Source organism: Macaca mulatta, chromosome X, assembly GCF_049350105.2.
Source record: "Macaca mulatta isolate MMU2019108-1 chromosome X, T2T-MMU8v2.0, whole genome shotgun sequence".
In the NCBI taxonomy this organism is placed as follows: Eukaryota; Metazoa; Chordata; class Mammalia; order Primates; family Cercopithecidae; genus Macaca; species Macaca mulatta.
Genome location: NC_133426.1, coordinates 12,847,556 through 12,873,026, shown reverse-complemented (window position 1 = coordinate 12,873,026; position 25,471 = coordinate 12,847,556). Strand labels below are relative to the sequence as shown.

Here is a 25,471-nt window from a genome sequence, read left to right as displayed (position 1 = left end):
TAGAATCCTGGGAGTAAATATTTTAAAGCTATTGGACATGATGAGTTTGCTCAGTTAGAATGTGGACAAAAGATACGGGACACAGAATAGACCTCTGAGGCGCTCAACATTTAGAGGTGAAGGCAGAGACAAAAGACCCACCAAAGGAGCATGAAAAGAAATTGTGAGGTAGGAGGAAGCCACCAGGGTGCTAGTGAGGAGACAAGGGAAATGGGTAAAGTTCTAGGCAACAGAGAAAGGGGATATTTCAATTTTATTTATTTAACATCTGCATCCTCCAAACTCAGTAAACCATTTTAAATATTATTTCCAATGAGAATACATCTGATCAAATTAATGTACTCACCAACAGTGTCCCCACAATGAACTTTTGGCCCAAGATTCGTTTGTCAAGGAGATGCAGAATCAGTGGAATGGCCAATAGAACATGAACTCTGAAGCAACCTTCCCAAAAATACAGTCGTTTTTGAGATGGAGACATTGAAGCCAAGGAAATTCATTTCCAGCTTCAAGTCTGAAGGTTTGAGTTCACATTTCAGCACTAACAATTGTGTAACTCTAGGGGAGCTATTTGAGGTTTCTGAGCCTCAGTTTCATTTTCTATATAATGGGCGTAATAACCACTGTATATTTGTGATTACTCTCATCCCTCTGAGTAGATACAATCTTTCCGTACAATAACAAGACTTAACCCTTTCCTATCTTAGAAACCCTTTTCAGATTCCTCCCCAGACCTTCCCCTAGGTACTACTTGCTGTGTTAGGTGCTACTCTGCGTGTAAGAACTGTTGACTTTTGTTTGTCTGCAGTTACTCATTATAATGTCATTACCCACCAAGAAAGGAGTATTGTTGCCTGGGCTGCTAGCCTCTGCTTCATTTGGTCATGTTTGAACTCTCTTCTTAGCTCACATCTCCTTTCTAGTCACAAGGATGTAAAATTGTCTTCAATTTCCTCCCACCCATTCTTATTTTATAAATTGTTCGAGAAGGCCTCAGTGACCTTTACATGTGGCTCGAAATGCACTGGCTTCACACATGGTTTCTTGCACTAGCCTTGCATCTTCATGTCCTTCAAGTCAATCAATTCCTTCCACCATCCATACTACCCAATTAACCTCAACACCACCTAACTCATATGGTGCTTGAAGGAATCAAATAGTTTAGCACACATGTTGTGAACTTCATCTACAAAGGCAAAAGAGTTTTCTTGGTACTCTTGTAGCTAGATCTTTAAGCCTTTAAAAATAGATAAATGGAGACTAAAATCAAAAAGGGCTTATGTAAATGGATTGAAGCATTTGTTCTGATTGATGCAGACATTTAAAAATGCATTATTCTAAAGAACACAATTCTAGCTCTGTGGAAGCGCTGTTGAATTTCAGTCCTCTATGCCTTATGATTTTTGTAACATTCTGTTTTAGAGTCCAAAAATATTTGACTCTGAATTTTCCCAGAGACATGAAAAGTGGCCTGTAAACAAAATGACCATCCTTCTAGAAATCAAATCATCACCAATTAATAGAACAAGGACATCATTTTTCATTAGCTCATTAGCTCAGGCTGCCATAAAAAGCTACCATAGACTAGGTAGATTAAATGACAGAAATTCATTTTCTTGCAGTTCCTGAGGCTGGAAAATCCAGGTTCAAGGTGACAGCCAATTCTGTTTCTGGTGAGGGCTCTCCTGCTGGCTTGGAGACAGCCGACTTCTCACTATGTCCTCATGTGACGTTTCCTTGGTGCATGTGCATGTGGTATGTATGTGAAGGAGATCTCTTTCTCTCTTCCTCTTCCTATAAGGCCACCAATTCTATTGGATTAGAACCCCACCCTTATTACCTCATTTAACCTTAATTACCTCCTAAAAGCCCTATCTTCAAATCTAATCACATTGGTGGCTAGGGCTTAAACATACGAATTTTGGGGAAACAGCCATAATTTAGTCCATAGCACTGGTAAACACTGCTCAGAGTTCATTGCAAAGGGCACTTTTGTACACTGCTCATGGGGGTAAATCTGGTGTAGTCATTGTGGAGGGAAATGAGGTGACAAATACCAGTGGTCTTAAAATGGTCTCTGATGTGATAATTCCTCATTTACACCCTTAAGGAAATAATCAGAGTTGTATACACAGATTTTTGAATACACCTTTTTCTAAACCTACTATTTATAAATGCAAAGGCCTAAAAATAACCCTTTTATGTTCAACAATAGGATAATAAACACATAAATTCAGAGGCAATAATATGATGCAAATGTGGTAGAGTGAGGAGAAATACTCTTTTTTGAAAAATCTTTAATGCCATGAGAACATATTTAGGATAATATTTAGAGGGGAAATAGGATACTTAAAGAATCATTTAGAATAAATTAATATTTTTAATGCATATATAATTTTGATATGCATTTACATAATATGGGAAGAATAGACACATAAATAGTAACTGGTTATGACTGCTTGGTGGGATTTAGGGTGGTTTTTTTTTACTTCAAAGTTTTTTGCGTTTCCAAACTATTAAGAGTTCACATATATTATTAGTATCCTAAAAGAAAAGAAGCCATTTTAAAAATAGACCTAGGAAACTATTCAAACCTAAAGCTTAAGCATTTATATTTCATGCTGCTTATGAGAAGACCGGGGACATGTAGCAGTTGCTTGTTTTTTTCTTTGTAATTCTAGTCATTCTGTGTGACTCCCCTGTAGCAGGCAGAATAATGGTCCCCTAAACATGTCTACACTCTAGCCCTTGGAACCTGTGAGTATGTTACATGGCAAAAGGGAGTTAGCAGATGGGATTAAAGGTATGGATCTTGAGACGGGAAGATTATCCTGGGTTGGCTGAGTGGACTCTATCTAATCACATGGGTCCTTAAAATCGGATAAACCTTTTGGACTGCGGTCAGAGGGCGATCTGATGGCAGCATCGGAAGGACTTGACCTGCCATTGAAATTACCTTTTTCACCTTCTGCAGGGAGTTCTGGTAGCCTGCAGAAGGTGAAAAAGGCAAGGCAAGAAAATCTCCCCTAAATCTTCCATAAGGCATGCTGTGCACCTGGCACCTTGATTTTAGCGCAGTGAGATTTACGTTGGACTTTTAACCTATAAAACCATGAGATAATAAATGTGTATTGTGTATTGTTTTAAGCTACTAAGTTAGTTGTAATTTGCCACGGCAGTAATAGAAAGCCGATGTAGTCTTGAATAATAATTTCACTCAATCTTGTTTGACTTGGTATTCACACCACCCCCTCCATTATAACCACCTGTTTTCTTTTTTTTAATCTTAATTATTCAACAAGTATTAACTGAGGACCAGCTATGCACTGGACACTGTGTTAGGTGCTGAGGAAAAGAGAAAGGAAGTGTAAGATACAGCTCTGAGTTTGGTAGTGCAGACAAATGACCTTTTAGAGAGAACCAAGAGTGTGTCAGGGAAGAAACACTGTGTTGCTGTAATATTAATCTGACCTTTTAAATGATTTTCTCTAGTTTAATATTCATTCTTTTGAGATATTTCTGTTTAACTGATATGAGAGATGAAGTCTACATGCAAGAAGAATAAATTTCCTTTGTATTTTCTTTCTTACTCTTTGTGACTATCAACCCAGCAGATACAACCTTTAAATAAATTTATCATCTATCTCAGTAAAGAGCCCTCTAAGTCACCAAATATGCTCATCCTGCTAATAAAATTAAAGGCAGATGTTCTTATCCCAGAGAACATCAAGAACAATCCCAGAATTCTATCAACTGCATGCAGGTGTGGGCTGTTAGAATTCTGTGGTGTTAAATGTGTCGAATCATGCCATTTTATTCATTAGCTAGCTGATTATTTCTTTGAAATGTGATTGCCTACATTCTGTTAGCCTTTGATCATACAAGGATAAATAAAGCCACTCCTTCACCTTCAGGAGCACTGAATTAAGCATGAGAGACAGAGACATAACTATTTATAACAAAATGTGACATGTATGCAATTAACAGGTATTCAAATCCCGCGGGGTGACAGTGAATGCAGCAATTGTTTGATATCCAGAGAACTAAGGTGGGAAGGGAGGTTGGAGGGACATTTGAACTGACTCTGAAGATCAAGTGTGAATTTGCCAAGTGGAGTTAGAGAAAGGGTATCCGTGACAGATAAAATAATATGGACAAAGGCTGGGAGGTAGGGAAGTGCGCTGATATTTCCTATAAAGGGATGGGCTGCTCAAAGGAGACTAAGGAGCAAAGAGGGATTTGGAGGAGACATCTGAAGTTAGATAGTAAAATTTCTTAAATGCCAAGCTAGGTGACTGAACTTGATCCTAGAGGCAATGGGAACTAACACAGGTTTTTAAGCATGACAATGTCACCATAAGCTCTGTGGTTATAAACTGCTGTCCAGTTTTCTGCAGTGATGAAAAAGTTCTATTTCTGCATTAGAATGTTACCACCACTAGCCACTAACTCAAATGTTGCAGTGACTGTTGAGCAACTGAAATGTAACTATTGTGATTAAGGATCTGAATTTTTGCTTCTATTTAATTTAAATTAATTTAAGTTTACTTTTAACAAGCCACACATGGCTAGTGACTACCATACTGGGCAGCCCAGAGCTAGAAAGTTATCTCTGGAGGAGTACTGAATGGAAGAGGAGAGAAGGCTTCCTACAGGGAAAAAAAGACTAGATTAAGGAGAGAATCATTTGTTTTCCTTTCAGAGATAAATTTTTAACACTATATAAATGATTTTGACCACGGATTGTGTACAGATGGGGGCCAACTTATGATGGTTCATCTTACCATTTTTGACTTTACATTGCTGTGAAAGCAATACACATTCAGTAGAAACCATACTTTGAGTATTCATCCAAGCATTTTGTTTTTCACTTTACAGTATTCAATAAATTACACGAGATATTCAGCACTTTATTATAAAATAGGCTTTGTGTTAGATGACTTTGCCCAACTTTAGGCTAATGTAAGTGTTCTGAGCACATTTAAGGTAGTCTAGGCTAAGCTATAATGTTTAGTAGGTTAGGTGTATTCAATGCCTTTTTGACTCATGATATTTTTAACTTATGATGTGATTACTGAGATGTAACTCCATTGTAAGTCAAGGAGCATCTATACTCAAATATAGACTATTAATAATATGGAGCCAACAGGCATGGTAGCTCACGTCTGTAATCCCAGAACTTTGGGAGGCCGAGGTGGGGGGGATCAGTTGAGCTCAGGAGTTCAAGACCAGCCTGGACAACATGGTGAAACCTTGTCTCTACAAGAAAAAATTTTTAAATTAGCCAGGCATGGTGGCGCATGCCTGTGGAGCTAGCTACTCGGAAGACTGAGGTGATGGTACCAGTGGAGGGACTTGACTATGAGTTGTGCAGGTTCTTGGTCTTCTGAACAAAGAATTGGACAAAACACGCAAACAAAGCAATGAAAGGATGAAGCAACAAAAGCACAGATTTATTGAAACCAACGTACACTCCACAGAATGGGAGTGGGCTTGAGCAAGCAGCTGAAGATCACTGGTTGCAGAATTTTCTGGGGTTTGAATACCCTCTACTGATTTCCCATTGGTTACTTGGTTATACCCTATGTAAATGAAAGAGTGGCCCACGACCAGTTTGATTGGTTGCAGGAGGTGACCAATCAGAGGCTGAAGTGAAGTTACAAAGTTACACATGAAGACTAGTCCTGCGACCAGTCTGATTGGTTGCAGGAGGGGACCAATTAGAGGTACTTCCCATTTTTCATCTGCACAGTGCAAAGGTAGTAGCCTCTGATCCTTTTGTTACTTCGGTGTGGAGAGGTGTGGTTTTCCTTTTGATTCAGTTCTAGGAAGTCAGGATGAATTGGCTTTAGGTTTCCTGCCTCCAGACCCTATTCTCCTGTGTCAGTGGGAGGATCACCTGAGCCTAGGAGGCAGAGGTTGCAGCAACCCAAGATCATGCTACTGCACTCCAGTTTGGGTGACAGAGCAAAACCCTGTCTCAAATAATAATAATAATAATAATAATAATAATAATAATAATAAGGAGCCAGTTTAGTTTGTGTGCCTGTAATCCAGAGGAAAGGTATTTCAGTGTACAGTCAGGGAACATAACCACTAATCCTGCCTCTGGGCTGAGGATGGGACATTGAACAACTGTTTTATTCCTTGGTATTTATTTTATAGAGTTGAATCTCCAACCCCTCATCTACTTACCCACCATACTATCTGTGTAACTACAATTAACGTGCAGTAGCCAAGACAGTGACTCTCAATGTGGGAAAGGTGTGATTTCGTTTCCCAGGGAACATTAGGCAATGTTTGGAGACATTTTGACTTATCACAACTGGGGAAGGGGTGCTACTGGCATCTAGTGGGTAGAAGCCAAGGATGCTGCAAAACATCCTACCACACACGGGACAGTCCCCACAGCAAAAAATGATGCAGTCCAAAATATCAGTAGTGCTGAGGTGAAGAAATCCTGGTCTAGAGCAGTGGTTTTCAACCCTTAATGTTCGTTAGAGTCACTTGGGAAACTTTAAAAAATCCCTATGCCCTGGTCATTCCCCAGGCCAACTAAATCGAAAACTCTGAGATTGGGGCCCAACCCAGGTTTCGGTGCTTTTTAAAGAGATCTCCAAGTGATTCTCATATGAGGAGCCAGAGTTGAGAGCTACTGGCATAAAGAGAGTCCAAACTACCCTATTCCTAAGCCCCCAACATATCTGACTCCTATGAACATCCATTTTGCTTCTCTCATGTAGTCTTCTGCCAAAACCATGTCCCTGTGTTTTACTTAGTCTATTTGTCACTGCAGGGCTCTTGAAACCTGTCAGACACCTAAAGATGAAAACAATGGACACTGGGGACTACTAGAGGACAGAGGGAGGGAGAGGGGCTAGGGTTGAAAAACTAACTGTTGGATCCTATGTTCACTACCTGGGTGAAGGGATCAGATCATTCACATCCCAAACCTCAGTATTATGTAATACGCCATGTAACAAACCTACACATGTACTCCCTGAATCTAAAAGTTGAAATTATATATATAATATTTATAAATATTAACATGTATTTATAAACTTTATATGTACATATACATTATGTATATGTATATGTATATATATATGTATATGTATATGTATATGTGTATAGGAACCTGTCAGGCAAAGATAGGTTTTGGCTTTTCCCTATCAAACGAAAGGGGATTTCAGAGGGCTTCTCCGGTAAACCACACCATAGAATGCTTCCTACCCCTCAGGGGAAACCCAAGTTAAAAATGGTTAACAGGAACGCTAGTTGAGGGATATAATTAGCAATTACTAGCTCTTCAGTGGCTGTATTCATATTACGTAAGATTATTCAGTAGCAGGAAAGGCTAGACTTGTATCAAGTCTGTTTAGCTTAATAAAGCCAAAAAGAACAGTTGTTTTTGCATTTTTAGGTAGAAAAAACACACATTCTGAAGTTGCTTTTGTTAATTTGTTGAAATGTTGTTGGAAAAGATGTTTCGCCAGAAGAAATAAAATTTCATAGTTTTTATGAGAGATCAAAACACATAGCCTATATCATCCTTTAATTGTCAAAAGATACTAAAGAGAACTTTCTTACCCTGTTTCACTTAAGACTAACAGCTTGGAGGGAAAAAAAATCAGAGGCCTTTGTTCTCTGCAAATTCACTGGGCAGCCGTGTACAGTCCGGTGGTTCAAAGCTTTCATGATCTGTCCTCTGAGACCTTTGGAAAAACAACCCATGAGTACACAAGGCTTTCTTTTTAAATTGGATTATTCTTTAATGAGGATATGATTTGCTCAGGGTTATGTCAACTCCAAGCACCCTAGTTATGCTTCTTGGTGAGAATGTACAAGCCTCTCAGCACAGCCCAGCTTCTCTCTGTTGCATCTCTATCAAGGTCCTTCCTAGCAACAGCTGAAGGGAGCAGTTGAATGAAGATGTTCATTAATGTAGACGGGTGACTTGTTAGCACAAGAACTTTCCAGCTAGAGTTGGGTGCAGAGTCCCTGACTCATCTTAAACACTGTGATACTGCTCACTTTAGGTTGGAGCTTCTCAGTGACATTCGGGGCTGGCCATTCTTAGTTGTGGGAGCCTGTCCTGGGCATTGGAGCATGTTTAGCAGCATCCTTGGGCTCTACCCACTAGATGCCAGTATCACCTCCAAGTGGTGACAACCAAAAATGTCTCTAAACATTGCCAAATGTCCCTTGGGGGACAAAATTGCCCCCATTTCAGAACCTTTGTTACAAACTTATCAACTTCTAGCCAATAGTTCCAACAGGGAACTGCTGTAGGGCTCTAAATGTGTAAAACAATGAGGGAGGGGGCTTGTGATCTGATCTGATTGCTGCTTTGAGACTGTCCCTTGGCTGCTACTTGCAGGGAGAAAGGAGACAAGAAGGTATTCCAAGAGACTTGCTCAATTCATGGTACTAGTCCAGGCAAGAAGGAATAATGGCATAGAGTGGGATTTTAGCAGTAGGAATGGAGAAGAAAGGAGGCATTGGAGAAATGTTTGGAGAGAGAGCTACAAGCCACCAGAACAAGTTGATGGACTAGAAAATATGTGGGCAAAACAGATCAGCATCTAAGATGGCTCTTAGATTGTTGGCGCTCAGTACTACGTACTGACATGTAGAATATAACAGGAGAAACTGGTGGAATGGGGGAATTCTGGGGGAGGTAGGAAGCATCACGAATCCTGCTTTGGACTGGGCAGAGTGGCTCACATCTGTAATCCCAGCACTTTGGGAGGCCAAGGTGGGCAGATCACTTGAGGCCAGGAGTTTGAGACCAGCCTGGCCAACATGGCGAAACCCCATCTCTACTAAAAATACAAAAATTAGCTGGGTGTGGTGGCACACACCTGTAATTCCAGCTACTTGGGAGACTGAGGTAGGAGAATCACTTGAACCCAAGAGGCAGAGGTTGCAGTGAACCAATGAGCCAATGAGCTGAGATTGCACCACTGCACTCCAGCCTGGGCAACAGAGTGAGACTTCCTCTCAAAAAAAAAAAAAAAAAAAAGAATCCTGCTTTGAGCATGTCAGGTTTGAGATCTCAACTGCCAGCTCATCAGGGATGGTGAGGAGATTGCTGGGTTCAAGAGTCCTAGAACTCAGGGAAGAGGAGTTGGGAAAATAGGTTTGGTGAGAAGACAGACAGTATTTGAAGCTATAGGGAAGTGAATGTAGATGGAAAAGAATTGAGAACTTCAAACTCTTGGCAACTCTATAATTTCAAGCTCCATTTTCAACCTCACCCTGCCACAGATTAGAGGCAACACATTAAAAATGGAAGAGGCTAGCAGAGACTTAGACTAGCTTGATTTAGCATGAAACCCAGTTAAGTTTGAATTCGACATAAACAGTGAATAATTTTTAACTAAGTGTACTTCGAACATACTCATTTTGTCTCATAATCCTAAACGGAGACCAACACCAGGGAAAGATGGCAATGTTTGATGATCATGATGTGTGCCTTGAGACACAGCAAATGGAACAATGCTTGACACCTTCTTTGAGAAGATGGGCAAATGTGCAGCATGTTTGAAAATGTATTTTCAAAATGAGATGTGTGACAAAGAGTTAAACATTCCTACAACAATCACAACCACAACCACCCCTGAAGAGGAAGCCTCAACCTCCCAATCCTCTATGCTAGCTACAAAACTAGAGCTGAATTTTCTGGGCCACTCCATAGGCCTAAGGGACAAGAAAGCACCTTAGCAGATAGAAGAAGATGTGAGAACCCATTATTATAACTGGGCAAGAAACTCAAAAGCAACAGTAGCTTTTATTGTTATGGCACAAAACACTTTACAAACCGTTGATTTAACAGTTACTCTATGTTTTGTAGGTGAAGAAACTAAGACCTTGTGATGAGGTGTGCAAACAGTGGAGCCAGATAAAACCCAGGTCTTTTGACTCCTAAGCATAAACTACTCAGGGATTCACCAAGTGTGGGACACAAAATGAGAACACATAGAATATCATGGCCCTTGAGTTGAGCTGTCCTGCAGAACCCTGCTAGGCCATGCATGCTGGGTCATGCAGAGGAGGCCCCCAGGTGGCTCAGGGCAGTGTTCATTGCGTAACTGACACTGAAGTCCTGTACTTCAATATTTTATCATCCAGTCAGACATGCTGGTGCTTACGAGCTGAATACTGACCTTGTTCCCAACCTATCTTCTATCATGCCTTCTTTTTGTAGGGTCTTGTCTCCTCATGTCACAAAAACACAGAAATTTCTTTCCAGCACAAACTACCTAAAAGGGAAGGATAAACCAGATTGTCTGCTCTCTGAAGCATTTGTAGACAGACAACTTTTAAATAGAAGTGCATGCATGAGGTTCTAAAGCTGTACAGGAACAGCAAGTCCCAGCCAGAGATCCTTCTAGAAAGAGAAACTCAAACTCCTGCCGTGACTATCGAAAATGAGAGTGTGGGAGATTTGGCTGTTCAGAGAAAAGCTGGTCTCTTTGCTTCAGGTGAAATCGCAAGATTATGAAGTAAACTTAAAATAATCATAGAGTTGCCTCCTCTAGCCTGGCTGGTTAAGTATGTTGAGTGTAGATTTAAGGAAGAAAGCTATGGAGAACACTTTGAGTGGCAAGTGTCTAATGAGTGTAGTGACTGCCTAGAATATTTCTTTTGTATTATCCTTGAATACCTGATCTATGGACTATACATATCATTTGACCCTAATACAAACCTAATTTTGAAAATACATAACACATATTATGTCTAGACTACAATCAAGCTTAAAAGTTTTACAAATTGCCTGTTTGTGCTGTCTGTAAGGATGTATTTCTAAAATCTCACTGTAGGGAAAGGAAACTGGTGGAGGTGGAGTGGGGAGTGAAGACAGGAGAGTGTCTTTCTTTGCTGTAGAGGAAATGGTTTGGTTTAATCTGAAACCACAATCACCATTTTATTCCATGAATCCCTGGTGCTCCTAGAACACTAGATCTTTTCTTTCCAGTGTTCCTTCCCTACTGCTTGGGGACTCCACCTGATATTCTTACCATCACTCTTTGTTCGTCTGCTTATTTCTGCCCACCCCTATCGTGTCCAGTTGGCATCTTTTTGTTTTCTTGCTGGAAATAATGAATTTCCTATTTCCATGCTACAGGTTGATTCTCTTTCATTTCTCAGTAGCCTTCACTTCTGTGTGTCGTGGTTGGTTGCTGTCCCCCTATCTCAGGGTACCTCTCTACCCATTAGGGACTAGAGTTCAAGTTTAACACTTTGTCCTCACAGCTGTGTATTGCTGCACTTGATGACATAATATTATACCACTGACCTAAGAGTGGAATGACTTTAGTGTATATATCAGTCACCTATTGCTACATAACAAATAATCCTAAAATGTAACAACTTCAAACAACAATATTTATTACCTCACAGTTTCTGTGGGACAGGAATCTGGGAGTGGCTTAGCCGGGTCCTCTGGTTCAGGTCTCTTACAGGTCTGTACGGAATCAAGGCTGGACTCAAAGTGTTGAGCAGGGGATCATCTCAAGGCTAACCTGGAGGAGAAGACACTTCCAAGTTCATGCAAATGGTTGTGGGCAGGATTTGCTTCCTCATAGGCCGTTGGACTGAGGGCCTCCATTCCTAGCTAGCTATTGGCCAGAAGCCACCCTCTGTTTCTTGCTGCATGAGACTTTCTGTAGGGCAGTTCCCAATACGACGGCCTGCTTCACCAGAGAGAACAAATAAGAAGAGCCAGAAAGAAAGCACAGCTGAAATAACAGTCTTTAGAACTTAATCTTGAAAGTAATATCCCATGAATTGTGCCACATTCTGTTTGCCAATGTCAATTTACTAGGTCCAACGTACACTCAAAGCGGGGACTACACAAGGGCATGAACACCAGGAGTGGGGAATTGTGGGGGCCATTTTAGAAGGTGCCAACCACTGTATAATGGTGCAACATGGCATGAAATTTTTAAATTCACATGGATTTAAGCAGTAAAGTGTTTAGAGATCACTACTCTTTGCCAGTTTATTCCAAAACATCAAATCCACTCAGAACATGAGAAATCTAGGCTAGAACTGTGTATATGAGGTCACAAGGACCCTGGCTCTGATTTGTATGCAGTGCAGGCCCAAGCTGATGTCCTTCCTGCCCTTTCTAGCAACCTCCCTATCATCACCTGCTGGCTTTTGCATTTCTCCTAGCCCTTTCAGACACCCACCTGCCCATCCATCTACCTTCCTACCACTGCCAGCCCACTCCCTTGCTCCTAATGTCTGCTCCACTTTCTGATGCCACATGCGTGGGGTCTCCCAAATGGTCTGTAGCCCAACTCTCTGGATATGGTAATCCAGCTATCTGAATATCCCCTCATCCACTTAAGCTTGATCTAGTCCAAATTTCTGTTCTTTCCTAGTCTGGAAGTCTAGTTCCTAAGAACTTGCTTCTTCTAGTCTGGTCCTTCGTATTACCTGATAACTGCTTGTTCTGACCCATGAAATGGACTCAGCTGTATGTTGAATTATGGAGAGTAGCCAATAACATCATGGAAAATAAATTTGTTAAATGGATTGTGATTGGTTTTACGTAGATAAAAATGGCAGCCAGGAGAGCCTTTTGGCTGAATTTTCCAATTTTTCCACAGGTTTTTTTAATTAGATATGGATACAATTGAAAAGTTGGCTCCTGTACGTTTAGGGAAGCTGCTTAAGAAATTGTTGCAAAGCTACCGTCTCCGTGAAAATGAAGAGAGGAGGATCATCAAAATCTAAGAAGGAGACAAAGAAAAATGGCAACTAAATGCAATGTGGTGTCCTGGGTGGGATCCTGGAACAGAAAAATGACATTAGTGGAAAAACTGGTGACATTCAAATAAAGTCTGGGATTTAGTTAATTGTAATGCACCAATGACAGTTTCTTAATTTTGACAAAGGTACTCAAGTCATGTAAGATGTTAACCATGGGAAAATTGGGTAAGGGGTTAAAAAAATAAACACTAAGGGGAAATTTGGATAATTTTTATGTTGTAAAGAAACCCTTCAAAAAAGCATAAGGATGTGGGGTTTTGTTTTGTTTTGTTTTGTTTTTAAGAGGATGTGATTCCAGGATCACTTCTGTTTCCTCCCTGGTCCAGATGCCATCTCTTAGGTCAAGACTGTGAGGTAAGCATTTTCCAAGGGAACCACATGCTCGGTGTCCACATTCTTCCTAGCTCAGAATGGTTAGAAACAGATGTTTCCACACAAGAATTTCAGCACAGAGTCGGTTTCTCTGCCGAGAAACACACCCACCCTCATGTGTATTTGTTAATTTCTTCCCAACACATTGCTCTCGATTGTAGCAACAGTTTTCCAACCACAAACACATGAAGTCCTGGCTTCAGTGGCCTCCTAGAAGTGCATACTATTATCAGGAAAGCTTGGCCAGTCCCCTAGATGAAGAAAAATGTGAATTTCACTTCCTGACATTTTCAGTGTGGGTGAACCCAGGTAAGCAAGCGTCCCTGACCTCAAACACGATGTTTCCGTTTATTTTGGATGGCCACTGCTGAAAAGTGTCCTGCTGAAGGGCTAGGTCCAAATCAATCTGGTAAGCATATTGCAGAGGAACTAAAATGAAACCCTTCTAATGTGACCACCAGATCGTCAGAGAATGTGTTCAACATGACATCTCCTAATTGTGGCTTTTTCCTGCAACTAGGGAGAGGCCAAGCGTAGTTTTTTGAGGAGTGAAACTTCAACAGCAAACCGCTTGGATAATTACTCAAGGTTTTCCCTACAGTATTTTCTAAGGCAAGGTGTAAGTAAAATTAAGGCTGTTTTGAACATGTATTCTCTCTGCAGGATAATAAGGATAATATTTAAGAATCTGTTATTGATTTATACAGCCTGTGTTTGCTGTCTTCAAGACAGACAGTGACAAGGCTTTTCAAATGGAGGATCTGATTTTCGCTCAAGACGGTGCATGTTTTAAAAGTAGTTGTTTTACCACTATTAGAATATTATTTAAGGGTGGGGCGCACCTGTAATCCCAGCACTTTGGGAGGCCGAGGCGGGCAGATCACCTGAGGTCAGGAGTTGAGACCAGTCTGGCCAACATGGTGAAACCCCATCTCTACAAAAAAATTAGCCAGGCATGGCGGCTTGTGCCTGTAGTCCTAGATACTCAGGAGGCTGAGGCAGGAGAATTGCTTGAACCCAGGAGGTAGAGGTTGCAGTGAGCCAAGATTGTGCCACTGCACTCCAGCCTGGGGGATAGACTCCGTCTCAAAAAAAAAAAAAAAAAAAAAAAAAAAAGAATATTATTTAAGAAAATGAAACATCTATATAGCCAGTGTCTCCCTTGCAAGACAAAAGAACCACCCTTTTTAAAATAGGTTAGTAAAAATCAGTAGATAAGCCTTAATGTGAAGAGATGCACTGATGATAAAATTATTAACTTAATGATAAAATTATTAATAATTATTAGTTTATTTTTCTGTGTTTTATTACAGAGAAAAATGGTAAGAACAATGTTTTCTTTCTTTCCTGTGTAGATCAGGTTCTTCTTATGTTGTGAATAAAGTTCTAATTTCTTACCTGCTTGTGTCTGCCAGGCAGACCAGCATGTGGATACCACAGTGCTGGACAGGGAGGAATTAATTTTCATTTTATAGCTCTATGATGTGTATATACCCTGGGGCCACGTGGGATATCATCTTTGTGGGATAAATAAGTTACAAGGCTGAAGTCTTTGATTTCCCTATAGAGTTCCAGAACCCTCTTCTCAGGGCTGTTTCAGAGGGCAGTGACTTCACACTTCACAGAGATCAGGAGAATGGGACCTATCTCAATGACAATGCCCACAATAAATAGTAATTGACTTTTCAATTATATGATATCAATGATACTATAATCCTGAGTTTCTCAACCTCGGCACTATTGACATTTGGGGCCAGATCATTGTTTGTTGGGGGCCTAGGGGCGTGTCCTGCTGTAACCGCCCAATGGGTTCTCCTTGCCCACTGCCTAGACAGAGCCAAGTTACCAAGACAGGGAAATTATAATAGACAGAGAGTTTAATTCACGCAGAGCTGGCTGCATGGGAGACCAGAGTGGTACGGGAGACCGGAGTTTTATTATTAGTTAAATCAGTCTTCCAAAAATTCAGGGATCGGGGTTTTTAAGGATAATTTGGTGGGTAAGGGGTTAGAAAGGGGAGTGCTGATTGGTCGGGTCAGAGATGAAATCATAGGGAGTTGAAGCTGTCCTCTTGGTGCTGAGTCGGTTCCTGAGTGGGAGTCACAAAGCCAGATGAGCCAGTTTATCAGTCTGGGTGGCGTCAGCTGATGCATTGGAATGCAGGGTCTGCAAAATATCTCAAGCACTGATCTCAGGTTTTACAGCAGTGACTCTTAAAACCATAATTTTTAATCCTGTGGCTAATTTGTTACTCCTGCAAAGGCAGTCTAGTCCCCAGGCAGGAAGGAGGTTTGTTTTGGAAAAAGGCTGTTACCGTCTTTGTTTCAAAGTTAAACTATAAACTAAGTTCCTCCCAAAGTTAGTTTGGCCTATGTTCAGGAATGAACAAGAACAGCTTGAAAGTTAAAAGCAAGATGGAGTCAGTTATGTCAGATCTCTTCCACTGTCATAGTTTTCTCAGTTATAACTTTTGCAAAAGTGGTTTCACTGCACATGGCAGGATGTTTAGCAGCGTCCCTGGCCTCTCTCCATTAGATACCAGTAGTATATCCCAAGTATATCCCAAGTTGTGACAACCAAACTGTCTTCAGATTTTGTGGAATGTCCCCTGGGGGACACAACACCCCCCCCCATACCCACACCTATTTGAGAACCACTGCTATCTTCAACAGGGCAGAAATTGTTGACCAAGAGCATTTAGGGAAGAGGCCAAAAAGATAAAAGGAATGGTACTTCAGGTTTAAAGGCTTTAAAAGCCCGTATATTACCGCCTTTTTTTAATGCAAACAAGATGCTGCAAATGTGGGCAATCGTGCAAGCACATAGGACCTGGCTTTTGCATAGGGATGGCCACGCACTTTGCTAGGCCCCTAGGTTGCAATGGGCACCCCTGGAGAAGGCTGCCAGGATTCACCCCATGGGTGTACACCAGCCCACCTGGGATGTCATGCCTGGGCCAGAGTGAATAAACACAAGCTTCTCTAAATAGCCCAGCCCAGGCAAAGGAAGGAATGAAGGACAAAGAAGGCTTGCTTGGCAGGCATTTGTTTCTTACATGTAATCTTGTTTTAAAAAACTTAAGATAAAATTCACATAATATAAACTTCACCATTTTAGTCACTTTAAAGCGTACAATTCATGACTTTTAGTGCAACCATCACCTCTATCTAATTCCCAAGCATTTTCATCACCCCAAAAGAAATCTATATCTTTTTTTTCTTTTTCTTCCTTTTTTTTTTTCTTTTTTGTTTGAGACGGAGTCTCACTCTATTGCCCAGGCTGGGGTGCAGTGACATGATCTTGAGTCACTGCAACCTCTGCCTCCTGGGTTCAAGCAATTCTCCTGCTTCAGCCTCCTGAGTAGCTGAGATTACAGGCACAAGCCACCACGCCTGGCTAATTTTGTTTATTTTTAGTAGAGATGGGGTTTCACCATGTTGGCCAGACTGGTCTCCAACTCCTGACCTCAAGTGATCTGCCCGCCTCAGCCTCCCAAAGTGCTGGGATTACAGGCGTGAGCCACCGCGCCTGGCCTAAGAAATCCATATCTATTAAGCAGTCACTCCCCTTTCCTTCCTCTCCTAGTCCCAAGCAACTACTAATCTACCTTCTGTCTCTCTGTGGATTTGCTTATTCTGGACATTCCATATAAATGGAACGATATATGGCCTTTTATTTCTTGCTTCTTTTACTCAGCATGATTTTAGTGTTCATCCATGTTGTAGCACAGCTCAGGACTTCATTCCTTTATATTGCCAAATAATATTCCATTGTATGGGTATACCACACATGTGTTTATTCATTCATCAGTTAATGGATATTTGGGTTGTTTTCACCTTTTGGCTGTTATGAATAATACTGCTATGAACATGCGTGTACAAGTTTTTGGTTGAATACCTATTTTTAATTCTTTTGTTTATATATCTAGAAGTGGAATTGCTGGGTTATATGGTAATTCTACGGAGAGTAACCAGCTTGCAGTCTGTAAATCTAAGGTGGTTGGCTTTTATTCTATTAGTATTTAAAAATATACGTTGACCAGACTTGAACACAATGCCAGTGATAGCTTCTAAAAGGCCCTAGAATAGACCTTCCTTAACCTTGGATTTCAAATGCTCTTGGACAATCTCTGGATTAGTTGCAAAAGAGCATAAAGTCTCTAGAGATTGGGTGTCAATTTTGTGCATGTGCAAATGTGAACTTTACTGAGAAGGTTAGTTGTTTTTAGTAGGATCTCAAAGAGTTCCATGAGCCCCTCTGAACCTGAGACCTCTGCATTAGAAATATCATTCAGCTGCTTTAAGAAAGAAAAGGGTTTCAATCCTGGTATTGATGCTTGAGAGTGGTGTGATCACTGGCAAACATCAACATTTCTGAGCTCCTCATCTGTAAAATGGTAGCAGTGACAATACCTACCACATTGTGCTGTCATAAACCTTCACCGTAATTGCACCTGTGGATACATCTAAGAGAGCCTGGCACAAGGGGGCTGCTCAGGAAGTGCAGACTGCCCTGTGGAGGGGGCATCAGCTCATCTTTTGGATGTTTGAAAGTCCTGTCCTTTATTGAATGTGTCCTGAACAACTCATCTTCTGTAGGGGAGATCGAACACCAAAACAGACTCTTACACTGCTAAGAGTAGACATGTTTTACAAAACGCAAACTGAAATTAATGTTTTTAGAATGTCTAAGTAATTCCTTGAAAAAAACCTTTTTAGGCTACAATTAATAAAACGAATTTAATAAATTCAAATTCCTCTCCTAATAATTTGATACTATCCTCAATCCCTGGCCTTGGGTGTTAATGTGTTTTCTTTCTCCCTTCCCCTCCCTTAACCTCTCCTCCCCTAGCCTCCTTTCCTCTCCTCTCCTTTCCTCTCCTCTCCTCTCCTCTCCTCTCCTCTCCTCCCCTCACCTCTCCTTTCTTCCCCTCCCCTCCCCTTCCATCTCATCTCCTCTCCTCTTCTCCCCTTCCCTTTCCTTTCTTTTCCCTTCCTTTTAGTCTTGTTGCCAGATAGTCTGAGTTTAATGAGAAATGGCTACCCCAGGGCACCACTACCTATCCAACTGGGCAAACAAGGAACCACTGTATTATCTGTGAAACCATTTTCTTTCCTACTCACGCCCACCCTTTCATTGAGTCCATATCACTTCCTGACCATGGCAGCTCCCTAACACAATTCTTCCACTGTCTTTGCTCTCTCTACTAAGTTACTACCGCAGCCTCCTCCTAAGTGGTCCCCGGCATTCTTCTGCCCACCTGCCCCCTACAACATCATTTAATGATTCTCAACACTGCTGTCCAGGTGATCCTTTCATACTACCAATCTGATTAATCCACCCCTTGTAGAAATGCTTTGATGGCACCTCTGCATAAAAGCACTCAATGTTAGCAGAGACAACTGTGTAATGTGGTCTATACTTTCCACTCTGGAATTATTGCCTGCCATCGTCTCCCCCTTTCAGAGGTGTTTCCCATTCTTGAACATGCCAAGCTCCCTCGGACCTCAGGATCTTTGTACAGGCTGGTCCCTCTACTTGGAGCACTCTTTACCACCACCTTCTTCACCTGCTAACACCCAACAATCCTTGATGTTTTAAGGCAAACATGGTGTCCTCAGAAGCATTGTATCTTAACCTCCTACCCACAGATTAATTGCTTCTATCAAGACAGTCATAGCACTTATCACAATTATACATTTACAGTTATCCGATTACTGGATTATAGTTGATCTCACCCAGTAGAATGGAAATTCCATGAGGGCAAGGGCTTTGTTTTGCCTTTGTTTTTTATTTTGTATTGCCAGCGCCTTACAGTGTATACATACATATAATTCCAGAAAGAAAGAATGCTAAATTCATATATAATGCTAAACATGATAAAAATATGACACTAAACTTACCTAAAGAAGAAAAACTATTGTTGAGAGATTTAGATCAGTAGACCTCAAAGAGTGGTCCTCAGACACCTGAGGGTCTGTGAGAACTTTTTAGGTGTTTCATGAAGTTGAAACTATTCTCATAGTATCTCGAAGATGGTATTTGTCTTTTTCACTGGGTTGATATTTTGCACTAATGTTGCCAGGGAATGGACAGTAAAACTGCTAGCACCTAAGCATGAGCCAAGATGTTCTTCACCATTATACACTTGAAGGACAAAACAAATGCCAGTCAAAGTTATTACTCTTACTAAATTTCGGAGCACACAGTTTTAAATTCTGTGTGACAGAACAAGAAGTACATCCGAATCATTTCAATTGCATACCAAGCTTCATATATTGTCTCAAGGACAAGCCCTCAGTGACTGGTGGTTGAGGTGAGGTGCCACTGTATGAGTTGCCAACTAAACTAGCTGCTGTTTTCATGTAACACTATTTTAACTTGAAAGGACAACTGACAACTAGTCATTATTCAGATTTGGGGGCTAGGCAGACATTTTCTCAAAATGAATGATACAAGTCTGTCACTTTAAGGAAAACGATTGACAGTATTTGATGCAAATAATACAATGAGTTTTCAAGTGACAATTAAAATTTAAGAAAGCTTGAATCTGCCCCCAGGAGCTTGATAGCTTTACAACACTTAAAGACTTCTCTGATGAGATCTGTAGTATTAATGAGTGTGATGTTAAAATATTGTATGAGGAAAATCTGCACAGCTCAACAAATCAATATATTCCTAACAACCAACATGATGTTAGAAAATTGTGCATGGGTAAAGGATACGTTCAAAATGCAAGATATGCCAGTGGGTTTTAATGTAACAGATTAGGAAAAGTACAACAGTATGGTTTCAAATCTCACAATGCATCTTTTCTTTAGGAAACCATCACTTGTGATTTGGCATAGTATCAAAGATGAGTATCCACGGCTATCTAAAAAGGCTATCAAGATACTCTCCTCATTTCTAAATACGTATTTGTTTGAGGCTGGATTTTCTCCATATTCATATTTCTCAACCAAAATAATGTTTCACAATATATTGAATACAGAAGTAAAGGAAACAAAAATATTTCACTCAAAATACCCTTTCTTTCTTTCCTTTCCTTTCTTTCCTTTCTTTTCTTTTTCTTTCCTTCCTTTCTTCTCCTTTCTTTCTTCTCCTTTCTTTCTTTTCTTTTCCTTCCTTCCTTCCTTCCTTCCTTCCTTCCTTCCTTCCTTCCTTCCTTCCTTCCTTTCTTTCTTTCTTTCTTTCTTTCTTTCTTTCTTTCTTTCTTTCTTTCTCTCTCTCTCTCTTTTCTTTCTTTCTTTCTTTCTTTCTTTCTTTCTTTCTTTCTTTCTTTCTTTCTTTCTTTCTTTTCTTTCTCTCTCTCTCTCTCTCTCTCTCTCTCTCTCTCTCTCTCTCTTTATTTCTTTCTTTCTTTCTGAAACAGGATCTCACTCTGTTTCCCAGGCTGGAGTGCAGTGGCACCATCTTGACCCACTGCAACCTCCACCTCCCAGGTTCAAGCAATTCTTATGCCTCAGCCTCCCGAGTAGCTGGGACTACGGGCACACACCACCGCACCTGGCTAATTTTTGCGTTTTTAGTAGAGATGGGGTTTCACCATGTTGGTCAGGCCGGTCTTGAACTCCTAACCTCTGGTGATCCACTGGCCTCAGCTTCCCAAAATGCCGGGATTACAGGCGTGAGCTATCGCACCTGTCCCCAAAATATGTTTCTTTGATATATTTCAAGGTGGCCATTCAGAGGGACTGGAAACACGCAGATAGCTAAAAAGTTCCTTTTTGTGGGGGGAGATTTGCATCTGTGGAGAAAAATCTGCATTGGTGAAATACACAGCCAGGCTTTCTCTACCCCCATGCCCCTTGTCCAGATCTAGGAAGGATTGGCTAGAGAGACTGGGAGTCTGACAGCTTTGGGGGCCTGACAGAAACATATTTTTTTCTGAGAGCTGCTACCTGTGAGGTTTCATCTGCATAACAGGACTGCCTTTGCCAGCCAAGCCTCTCCTCTTCTCTCCCCTCCACAACCACTCTTGCTGTGCTCCAAGCCTCCTTCCTTCCTGTAACCTCAAGATGGTATTAAAGCATCACCCATCTAGCCCTTTCTTTGAGTTTTCATGTTTTGTATGACTCCCATGTGCACATTGATAAGTTTGTATGCCTTTTCTCCTATTAATCTACCTTTTGTCGGTTGATTTTCAGTGAACCATCAGAAAGTGAAGTGGAAGTTTTCCTTTGGCCCCTGCAGAAGCAAATATGAGAATCCAACTGCTTCTATTTAGGCAGGCACTGAAGAGACAGCAAAATGTAAGACAATGCCATTCTTCTCAATAAATTTATTTTTTAATCTAGAAAATAGTTATTTTCGTAAAACACATTTTTATATTGACACACATTAGGTTAATTATTGTGATTTTTAAGTAATAAATATTTAAATTTTTTTCTCAGTTTTAATTTCTAATACAGTGAGCACCAATTGATATAATCCACATAAACACAAACTCTTTGCCGTCCTCCGTGATTCTTAAGACCGTAAATGATTCCTGAGGCCAAAATGTTTGAGAATTGCTGACTTTCATTATAAAGATTTCCATTTTAACATTTTTGAAATTGCCGATAGTATTAGAAAGAATACAAATATAAAGTAACCAAATTGTAGAATTTGTAGAGGTGGGAAAGCAGATATTCCTCACTTTATTTTATTTTCGAGACAAGGTCTGGCTCTATTGCCCAGGCTGGAGTGCAGTGGCACAAACTTGGCTCACTGTAACCTCCGCCTCCCACCTCAGCCTCCCAAGTAGCTGGGACTACAGGCACCACACCACCGCCCCTGGCTAATTTTTGTATTTTTTGTAGAGATGGGTTTATGCCATGTTGCCAAGGCTGATCTTGTACTCCTGGGCTCAAGTGATCTACCTGCCTCGGCCTCCCAAAGTGTTGGGATTATAGGTATGTGCCACCATGCCCGGTCCTCACTTATTTTAGTAATAACTCTCTTAAGTAAAAAAATCTGACTGTATAAATTCTAAAGCAAAAAAGCTGAGAACAGAGTCACTCATATGTACCTATTTACAAACATAGGAGTAGTATCCAATGACCAATTACCATGTCCAAATGCCTGTTTCCAAGTATGCGTAACATATAGGTGAGGGGAAAATGTCAAAAGCATAAATGTTAGTAGAAGGACAACTCTGATTCGTTTGAACTGTTTGATTACTAGTCTGTAATTACTAATCACTAGTTCAAACACATTTTCACTCTTGGAAAAAAGTGACCTGACAAGACTGGATCAGGGATGTGCTACTCTTGTAACTGCCCAGCAGGTTCCTTCACCTTGCCTGCTGCCTAGACAGAGTCAATTTATCAAGACGGGCAAATTGCAGTGGAGAAAGAGTAATTCACACAGAGCCGGCTGTGCAGGAGACTAGAGTTTTATTAGTACTCAAATCAGTCTCCCTGAGCATTCCAGGATCGGAGTTTGTGAAGCTATTTGGCAGGTAGGGTCTTGGGAAGTGGGGAGTTGCTGATTGGTGGGGTAAGAGATGGAATAACAGGGGGTCGAAGTGAGGTTTTCTTGATGTCTTCTGTTCCTGGGTGGGATGGCAGAAATGGTTGAGCCAGATATCTGGTCTGGGTGGTGTCAGCTGATCCATGGAGTACAGGGTCTGCAAAATATCTCAAGCGCTGATCTTAGGTTTTCTAATAGTGATATTATTCCTGGGAGCAATTTGGGGAGGTTCAGACTCTTGGAGCCAGGGGCTGCATGACCCTTAAACTATAGTTTCTAATCTTGTAGCTAATTTGTTAGTCCTGCAAAGGCAGACTGGTCTCTAGGCAAGAAGGGGGTCTTTCTGGGAAAGGGCTATTATCGGTTTTGTTCCAGAGTCAAACCATGAACTGAATTCCTTCCCAAATTTAGTTCAGCCTATGTCCAGGAATGAACGAGGACAGCTTAAAGGTTAGAAGCAAAATGGAGGAGGTTAGGTAGGTCTGATCTCTTTCACTGTCATAATTTCCTCCGTTACAATTTTTGCAAAGGTGGTTTCACTCTAGTATGTTATTCTGTGTGTTTTCTATGCTTGAAATATTTCATGAAAATATAACAAAATAAGCAAATGGCGTTGGTAAATTGGGGAACGGAATAATATTCAAAGTGGCAACAGACTACAGCCATACCACCCTGAATGTGCCTGATCTCATCAGAGTAGAAATAGAAGGGTAAAGAAGACTCTCAAACCATTTTTTGTTTTAATTAATTAATTTTGTTTTTTTTAGGCAGAGTCTCACTCTGTCACCCAGGCTGGAGTGCAGTGGCGCCGTCTCGGGCGCCGTCTCGGCTCACTGCAACCTCTGCCTTCCGGGTTCAAGCAGTTCTCCTGCCTCAGCCTCCTGAGTAGTTAGGACTCCAGGTGTGTGCCACTATGCCTGGCTAATTTTTGTATTTTTAGTAGAGATGGGGTTTCACCATGTTGGCCAGGCTGGTCTCGAACTCCTGGCCTCAAATGATCTGCCCCCCTCGGTCTCCCGAAGTGCTGGGATTACAGGCATGAGTGTGCCTGGCCTCAAACAATTTGATTGTAATAACATTTCTTCTTTACTCACATGCTTTTATAATTTTTTCCAAAACCGTAATGGCCTACTTGATCTTATGCTCGAGCAGGAGAAGACATCAGAGAACCTGAGATGCCAAGTTCCCAGCACTCTGCGTGGGGCCCTTCCAGGGAATTCACTGCACAGTTCCTTCAAGCCTACAGCCCCGCCGCTCCCTCCACACATGTCCCTACCCCAGCAACTATTTTTACCTAAGAATTGACTGGCAAAGGAAGCCTGCTCCCTCCAGGGGCAAAGATCTGGTTTCCTGGCAATGCCAGCAGAAAGACAATGGCCCCAGAACACACACTCTCTACTTTAGATACAGGCTTTGGCTTCTGAGAACTTCTACCCACTTCCCTCTACAGAGATGGGCAAAAAACTTTTATATTTTGTGGTTGGTGAAGATAATGACAGGAGCTGATAAAAATGCCACTTTAGCACTTTTAGCTTTTAACCTTATTACTGTCCCAAATATTTTCTTAGGGTGTCTGTTTTATTATGCAGGATTTTATTTTAGGGAAAATTAACATATAATGAAAGACACAAATCTTAAACATACCGTTCAATGTGTTTTGACAAATGCATACATACCCCACCACCTAACTCAGACCTCTGTGAAAATGAGTCGTTACCTTCACTCCAAAAAGTTTCCTCTTGTCCCTTCCTTCCCAGCAAAAAAAAATCACAGCCCCACTCCCCTTTAGAGGCAACCACTGCCTGATTTTTCCATCTTTTTGAATTTTGAAGTGTATTTGGGAACTGGGGAGGTAGGATGCAAATTTCTCAGAGTTCTTATTCGTTAAAGGAGTTGAACAGTGGGTTAATCCAAAGGGGCTCTGCTCAGTCTCAAAATGGAGGCCAAATTTTCAGAAGTGGGCTTTTGATTAAGGGCTAGCTGAAATCTGTTTTCCCCAGAGTTGCTTCTGCTTTCCCGGACATCTCCCTCGTGCTGTATTCAGGAGATGTCAGTGCTTAAGGAATAGGGAAGGAAAAAAAAAAAAAAAAAAAGCTAAGTATCAACATCAAGACTCAAAAGTTTAAAAGCTGGCTTTTGCTTGGAAGTCATCATTTTTATGTTTATGTTTTATATATCAAGAGGCTGCAGACAGGGGATCTAAATTTTAAGCCTAGCCCAAGCGTGGACTGGCTATGACCTTGGATAAATTACTTTCCATCCCTGAACTTCTTCCAGCTATAAAGTGAATACCACTGTATTGATTTCCACTATAAATCTGGTAGCTAGGGTATTTGGGGTGATGGCTTGTTTATGTTTGTTCAGCCTTCTTCAGCCTCAAGAAAAGAAAGTGATCCTGGCCCAAGATGTTTAACAAAATGAGAGCAAACTCCTTCTATCACAGCGCAAAAGGTGTCCAAGAGAAAGTTCAATGACAAAATTCACCGTAAAGTTAAGGGCCACTTCATTGGCAGGGTTGTCTGGGGGGCGGGGGGCAGTGCTGGTGATAGTCTCCAAAATGTTCCAGAATTTTATTCATCATGAAATAAATCATGTTATTTCTATTTCCTGTCAGATCGTTTTTCAGCTGTCATTATTCATAAATATGCAAAAAGCAGTGCTGCCTCCCCACCCCTGCTGAAGTCACTTCTGTGTCGTTTTTGTTCATTAGACTGTTCAGGACAGATTCATTTTTATTTGGTTTGTACAATAAAATAGCTACCAATGGTAATGCCTCTCAAACAGTACTTTGTTCCCAAAGAATCACACACCAGAACATTGAGGGGGCTGACTTCTGTGGTGGGAACTCAGCCGCGCCATT

General features: G+C 41.1%; 1 long non-coding RNA gene across 3 annotated transcripts; it reads left to right on the top strand.

Annotated features, from left to right (window-relative positions):
• On the top strand, positions 1 to 25,264 carry LOC144338478 (uncharacterized). Of its 3 annotated transcripts, XR_013412691.1 has the most exons (5): positions 1 to 168; positions 1,623 to 1,755; positions 21,306 to 21,410; positions 21,960 to 22,052; positions 24,976 to 25,264. It is a non-coding gene; the product is annotated as an uncharacterized LOC144338478 (long non-coding RNA). The 3 variants fall into 3 exon arrangements; XR_013412693.1 differs by lacking the exon at positions 21,960 to 22,052; XR_013412692.1 differs by lacking the exons at positions 21,306 to 21,410; positions 21,960 to 22,052; positions 24,976 to 25,264 and adding an exon at positions 12,624 to 13,988.
• Positions 25,265 to 25,471: the final 207 nt, after the last annotated feature.